The sequence below is a fragment of the Tamandua tetradactyla genome, chromosome 1, assembly GCF_023851605.1.
Source record: "Tamandua tetradactyla isolate mTamTet1 chromosome 1, mTamTet1.pri, whole genome shotgun sequence".
Lineage (NCBI taxonomy): Eukaryota > Metazoa > Chordata > Mammalia > Pilosa > Myrmecophagidae > Tamandua > Tamandua tetradactyla.
Genome location: NC_135327.1, coordinates 71573690 through 71581242, shown reverse-complemented (window position 1 = coordinate 71581242; position 7553 = coordinate 71573690).

Here is a 7553-nt window from a genome sequence, read left to right as displayed (position 1 = left end):
GGACCGTGCAGTCATGGTTTGCCAACTTCAGTAAAATGCTATTTTTAGGGAATACTGAGAACATATGCTTGAATGAGTTCTCAGTATTTATCCAATACAATACTCATGGATAAATTACAGCATTTTCCTAGGAAAGTAAAACATTGATGACATTTAAATGGTCACAGTCTTTGTCCATGGTATGAAACCATTTGCAGAGCACTGTCATTATTTAACCTTACTCTAAGCTCCTTCAGTAAGAAGAGGCCTACCTTCATAGTATTTACTGAAATAAATCAGCAGCAACTGCGTAAATCATATCTTCCCAGTACTGTAATGCCAACTGCAAAGAAGACCTTAGTCAAAATCTTGAGAAGAAGGACTGGAGAAAGAGACGCCCCTATGAGGCTGTAGTAAACACTGAATGCCATATGAGGGGTGGAATGCATGGTCAGGATAGAAATGAGGGGACCCTGATCTCTCACATATGGCTGGACTTGGCGCTTCAGGCAAGCAGGAAGTAAAGGGTAAGATAGTCGTAAACTGAATGTTTACAGCATGCCACAACTCATAAATAGAACCTCTTGGCTAAGAGTACAAAACATATTGGTTCAAGATATTTAAGGAAATCTTGGATTGCTCATTATCTGACCAACTAAGAAGAGACTTCAGTAACCACAAATTATAGGAAATACAAACTTTACAGAATTAGTCCAGGAAAGTGACTAAATAAGCAAGCAGCAACAACAAAAAACACAAAAACTCCATGGAGAGGGAGGAGTCTGATTTCCAGAGTTGCCACACTATATAACCTAAAAAATACAGTTTTCATCAATCAGTTATGAGCCAGGCAAAGAAATAAAAAGAAACGAAAAGAGAGAGAATATGAAATAAACTATATTTGAGAAACATTGATCTATACTTCAATAAGCTTAATAAACTCCAAATAGGATAAAATCAAAGAAAGCCACAACTATTACATCATAGTCAATTCTTTGAAAAGCCAAAGACAAACAGAATTATAAAATCAGCAAAAGAAAATTAACTTATTGCATACAAAGTATTTTCAAAAAGGTTGGTAACTGACTTCTCATCAGTGACCATAAAGTCCAGAGGTAGGCAGATGACATATACAAAATGTTGGAAAAACAACTAACAAACATATATTGCCAGTTAAGTATTCTATATCCAGAAAAACTAACTTTCAGAAATGAAGGGAAAATTAAGATATTCTCAGGAAAACAAAAACAACAAAAAAAATTTAATGTTAACAGATCCACCCTCCAAGAAATATAAAATAAGTCCTTTAGGCTGAAAAGGTAGGATACTAGAAGACAGCTTGGATCCGTACAAAGAAATAAAGAGTACCAGAAAAGAAAATTATAAAGGTACATATAGAAGATTGTATAAAATATATTTAAACCCTTTCTTATCCTAACTGATTTAAAAGACAGTACATAACTCAGTAATTACAAAAATAGGCTTATAGTTGTAGTTTGTGTGACAATAGCATAAAGGAGGGTGAAGGGATTGAACTGTGTTGGAAAAAGTTTCTCTATACCATTGATGTAAATTAGCATTAAGCTCAACCATGTTTTTTTTTAAATTAAGATATTAATTATAATCCCCAAGTGAAAACTAAGAAAGTAACTTTAAAAATATAGTAAAAGAAACAAGAGGATAATTAAGTAGTACACTAGAAAGTATTTCTTCAACACAGTGAAGGCAATATTGGAGGAAAATTGTGACATAAACCTAAGACATGTAGAAAATGAATAGCTAATGACATATATAAACCCTATTTTAGCAGTATTTACATTACTGTGATGGATTAAATACCTCATCGTATAGATAAAATATAAAACACAATAGCAAGTGGGATTTGTCCCATCAATGACAAGTTGATCTAACGTTTTTAAATCAATGAATGTTAGCCACCATATTGCTAGATTAAATAGGCAAAAAATTGATAGGCAAGTAAAAGAAATAAAATAATGCAGATTGGAAAACAAGAAGTAAAACTGTATCAATTAATAGGTGATATGAGCTTATATATAGAAAATCCAATTCCCTAAAAAGCTATTAGAACAAATAACAATAAACATGTTCCTCAACTTTGTAGCCTGAAAGGTCAGTATACAAAAACTGGCTGAACTCCTATATACCAGAAATGAACAATCCAAAACTGAATTTAACATAAGCAATTCAAATTAAATTATTATTAAAATGAATAAAATACTTATTATATATAATACTATACATAATATTCATTATATATGACAGCATAAGTGCAAGACTTGCACTCTGAAAACCATTTATTTAACCTTGCTGAAAGATATCACACAATACCTTAATAATGGAAAGATACCATGTTCATGGGTTATAAATCTTAATATTGCTTAGATGGCAATATTACTCCAATTTATATACAGATCCAATGTAATCCCTATCAACATCTCATCTGATATCACTGCTGAAATGATAAGCAAACCACAAAATTCACATGAAAATTCAGGTGACCCAGAATATCCAAAACAAGTTTGAAAGGAAGAAAAAAAATTGGAAGAGATACACTATTTCAAAACTTACTACACATCTACAGTCAGTATAATAGTATGGGACTTGCTTAATGATAGACATATAGAATAATGGAATATAATTAAGAGTTCAGAAATAACCAATAAAATTAAGTTCAATTGATTGTTCACAAGTGTGTCAAGACAATTCAATGGGTAAATAATCCTTTGATCAGTAATGTTGAGATAACAAGATAGCAACATACCCAATAACGAAGTTGAATCCCCATCTGACTCCATAAACAAAAAATGAGCTCTGAATGGATCTGATACAAAAAGTAAGAGCTAAAGTTATAGTACAATTGTCAGAATACATAGGAGTAAGTTTTAGAGTCTTTGGTTAAACAATTATTTCTTCGATATGACACCAAAACAACAAGGAAAAAGGAAAAAAATAAGTAAATTGGACTTCCTCAAAATTAAAAACTTTTGTGTTACAAATGATTCCATCAAGAAAGTGAAAAGACAGTCCATAGAATGTGAATTATCATCTGATATAACAATTCTACCCAAGAAACATGAAAACATACGTAGCACAAAAACCTGTACATGAATTTTCGTAGCAGCAATATGTATAACAACTAAAACTGGAAACAACTCAAATGTCCGTCAGCTGATGAGTGGTATGTCCACACAATGAAATATTATTTGGTCATAAAAAGAATGAAATACTAATATATATTACATCATGGTTGAACCACTAAAATATTATGCTCTTTGAAAAAAGTTAGATACAAAATAATATATTGCATCATTTCATTTTTATGGAAAGTCCAGAATAGGAAACTCTACAGAGAAAGAAAGATGGGAGTGACTGCTAGCAGATTCAAGGTTTCATTTTGGGCTAATGAACATGTCCTAAAATTAGACTGTAGTGATGGTTGCACAACTATGTGAATATACTAACTACAGCAATAGCGCACTCTAAGTAGCTGAATTTTATGATACATGAATTAAATTACAATACAGTTGTTCAACAAGAACAACAACAAAAAACAAACAAGAAAACAGAGAAACCAGCACCATTTGGAAGAATTCATTAGTAGCAACAAATTGCCAGATTTCAGTAACTTACATTTAATTTCTAAGTGTGAGGACTTCAAACCTCAGTTCTCTCTAACAGGTTAATTCTGCTGTTGTTGGAAGAGAGTTTTAAGTCCCTGGAGTCAGCAAGAATAGGGGTAAATTTTCTGTCTGTCTGACAGATTAACTCTATCAAGAGACCTCATTTCTTTTCCCCCCTTCAGTGTTAAGGCTGGCCCTGGAAACATTACTTTTGGAAATGTCTGTAATAAATATTGTAATTCTACTGAAGACATGGCTGTTTCTATGTGATCGAAGTTATTTATCGATTCTACACTAGTGTGAGCTAAGAGCTGAGACATGTGTGCTTAAGTTTGCTATGAGAAACTTCCTTCCGTCTGTCACGTTGAATGTTAAAGGGTTTAACATCTGCTAAGTACAGTGGGGGGAACTATATATCTACTTACATCTTTGTTTTCAAAGGGAAACTCAAATTTAAAGAGGTGATTTTTAAACCTGGTTCCTGGGATTTCATTGTTGTAAATATATGGGACAATGTGGATAGTTGAATGGACCAAAAAAAATTTATGTTCTGCTTGTCCTTTATTTAACCTCAGTATGGCCAATACTGCCTTCCTTTCCAATTCTGTTTTTAATTTCTGTTCCCAAATCTATTTCTTTCTAATGACTGTTGTAAAGTTACTTTTCAGGCAGCTGATTGGTTCTGGAGCCTAAGGGGAAGATGCACCAGAAATAGGGCACTTCATGGAGTGTCACTGGCAAGTCTATGCCCCACCCCATGGCTGGGAGCCAGGAGACTTCTATGGAGCCTGTGCTAAGCAAATCTAACCGTGTACTGGATTTAAAAACCCAACAAGATTTTCCTCATAAACTAAGACGAAACAAGAACTTAAACATAAACTAAGATGCAAAAAGAACTTCTTAAGTATTCATCCCAAATGCAGGCCTCATAGCTGATATCAGAGGAGCCCTACAGGGAGACTATAAGGAGAAGGAGATTTGGTGGGCAGCTTCGATATTCCCAAACCACAGTTACTGGACCCTAAGGGTAAGGCAAATGCTATTCTTGCTGTGAGTGAGTGCTTTAAGGAGTGCAACACTGAGTCTACTCTGTTTCTGATATAAGGCTGAGAGCTGAGCAGAAGGAATACTGTGAAGAGGATCAGGGGAGGGTGTAATGGAAGCCTTTCCTTCAGGGTTTGGATTTTAGCCTAAAAACAGGCTTAAAGTAGACCAACCCATACAAAGTAAAGCTAAATGTGGAATAGGCCAGGATCAATGTTTTAGAAATGTATTTCATAAACTTTATGCCTTATCCATTCTTTTCATTTTAGCTCTTTATTTTCTGTTCCCAGGTAAATAAGCAAAAATATCCTTACATTAATTGAGCCAGGTAAGTGAATATGGAAGTCATCTTTATGTTTATGGTGGGCAGACAGTGGAATATATAACATCTTGAACTCGGCTTGAGGGGTACACATTCCAAGCCATAGGGTAGGGAGTAGCCACTGGCAGAAGAGAAAGAGAGCACGAGTGTTTCTAAGGTGTGCTACAAACTCAGAGAGACCTGTGAATGAACTTTGGGTGAGACCTTGCCTTGTGTATCCCAATGCTGAATTGGATTAGAAATGGGATTGGAAATCGCCAATTCTATACCCCTCATTTGACAATTAAGTCTTCATGTTTGGCCAAGTCATATCATTTAATGACATTTTCAGTACCTTTTAGTTATCTGAACCTTAATTCAAAAGTATGAGAAGCATATCACAGCTTTCAAGTATCTTGCTCTTTAGTGCTTAAGGGTTGGGCTCCAAGAATGGGGAAGACCTGGTCTCAAACCAGCAGCATCCTAGAAATGCCTACAGTGTCTGACCCTTCAGGTCGATGCCGCTACACCCTCTAAATTAGGATAGTGCCTAATTAACAGCAGATTTGCCTTTCTTAACCCTTATTCCAAGGCAGAGCAAGCACTCTAGTTCCTCCATTCCATAACCACACCCTGAGACATGTGCAAGCACACACTCGCACACACTCACATACGTGTTTTATCACTGTGTTTTCCCAGGGCTTTGGTGTATGGCTAGCTGAAAGAAGGAGAGGAAGCTCCTCTAGATACCTCAAAAATGGAGGTGGGAGAACTTGCCTTTCTGTACCAGATAAAAGGCAGTAAGAAAAGGAAAATGAAGGGACAGACTGATGCTTTTTTCCTAGTCCAGGGCATAAGAAGTACACTGACCGTTTTCTCCAATCACATTTTTTGCCTTGTGGTTAATAAAAATTCTTCTCAGGAACATTGAATGTTAAATTCTAATTTTCAGTTTTGCTATGAGACTTTTGTATTTTTCTGTATCTACATATTATCTTATAAACAAGCTGGGTGAGCCTGTTTCAGAATTGCAAGTCGGATATCATTTAAAACAGAGAATCAAGAAGAATGCTTTTAAATTAAGAGTGTCCATATACTGCATCTCAATGAACTAAAATTTGACATCTATGAAAGTCAGGGTACTGGTTAATTTCAAGCAACAGACAATGATCTCAATCAATGACACACAGAATCTGATTCTTCAAAATCACTGGTAAGGGAAAATTATATTAAAGGGCCTGATATCACCTTTGCTACTGTTATATCTGTTTCTATGGGAACACTAGAGCGACCAAAAGTCTTCTCTATGTTTCCATGGATCAGTTGGCTTCTACCATTTTTTCTGAGTATTTGTTCACTCAAATCTGTAGCAAGAAGAAAAAGTTTCTCTAGAGAGTAATATTTCAAATGCTAATTCTTCTGCAATAACTAACTTTTCTTACTAAATCGTCAACAAACTTTGGACAATCTCTCTTCTTACATGCAGCAACAATATTTACATGGGCTGGTAAGGAAAGAGCAGTGCTATGACCCAGCAATCTGATTAGGCTGGTGACCCAAGAGCAAGCGGTACAATTAAATGTCCAAGAATCATAGTCTGTGGTAACACAGATGTGCAATAAAAGCACATGATGACCAGTGATGTGAGGGTGGGAGAAGGGGAAAAACAGAGGTATTCTAAGTGCCTAGTTGTGCAGTAGTTCATGGTGGCATTCCTGCAAAAGAGGTTGAGATCCAAGGAGGTGGGCAATGAAGAGCTAATATTTCATTGGCACAGATTTCCTGTTTGGAGCGATGGAAAAAATCTGGTAATAGTTTATGGTGATAATAGTGGTGGTGCTGGTAGCACAACATTGTGAATGTAAATTGTAAAATTAGACAGTGGTTAAAATGAGAAGTTCAAAGCTGAGTATATGCTGCCAGTATAAAAATTAAGAAGACCCTGTAGAACCATACAATATAAAGAGTGAGCCTTAAATAAAATACAGGCTATAGCCAACAATACAGTTATCAATATATTGCTTCATTAATTGTAAAAAAGTTACTGCAGTAATGCCATATTTCAGAATGGGGAAACTGTGTGTGTAGGTGGTGGAGGGGTATGTGGGAACTCTGTATTTTATTCATGATTTTTACATAAACCTACAACTGCTTTAATAAAAAAAATTAAATGATACATAATATTGTAGGGAGGGGATGCTACCCATCAGAATGAATTATATATGACATTGGGGTTCCATCCAGAGAGCTATAGTGTTACTGTTCTTCAGAATGAGGTCTCTTCAGGAGTCTATTTGATAACAGGAAGAAAATATAGGCTTTTTTTGGTATGCTGTATGCTGGGTCACAATTCATTATTTTTCCCTGTGAGTATCCCATTATTGTAGTATTATTTGTTGAATTTCTGTTTGCTGGTTTGTTTGTTTTTCTTCTTTGAGAGGAAGCTCACGGGCCAGAAATTGAACCTGAGATTCCCACAGGGCAGGCGAGAATTCTTCCACTGAACTACCCTTGCACCCCTAGACTTCTTTGAATGTCCTTCTTTCTTTCAAAATTTATTATCTGTTTATTTCTTTCTTAAGTAATTT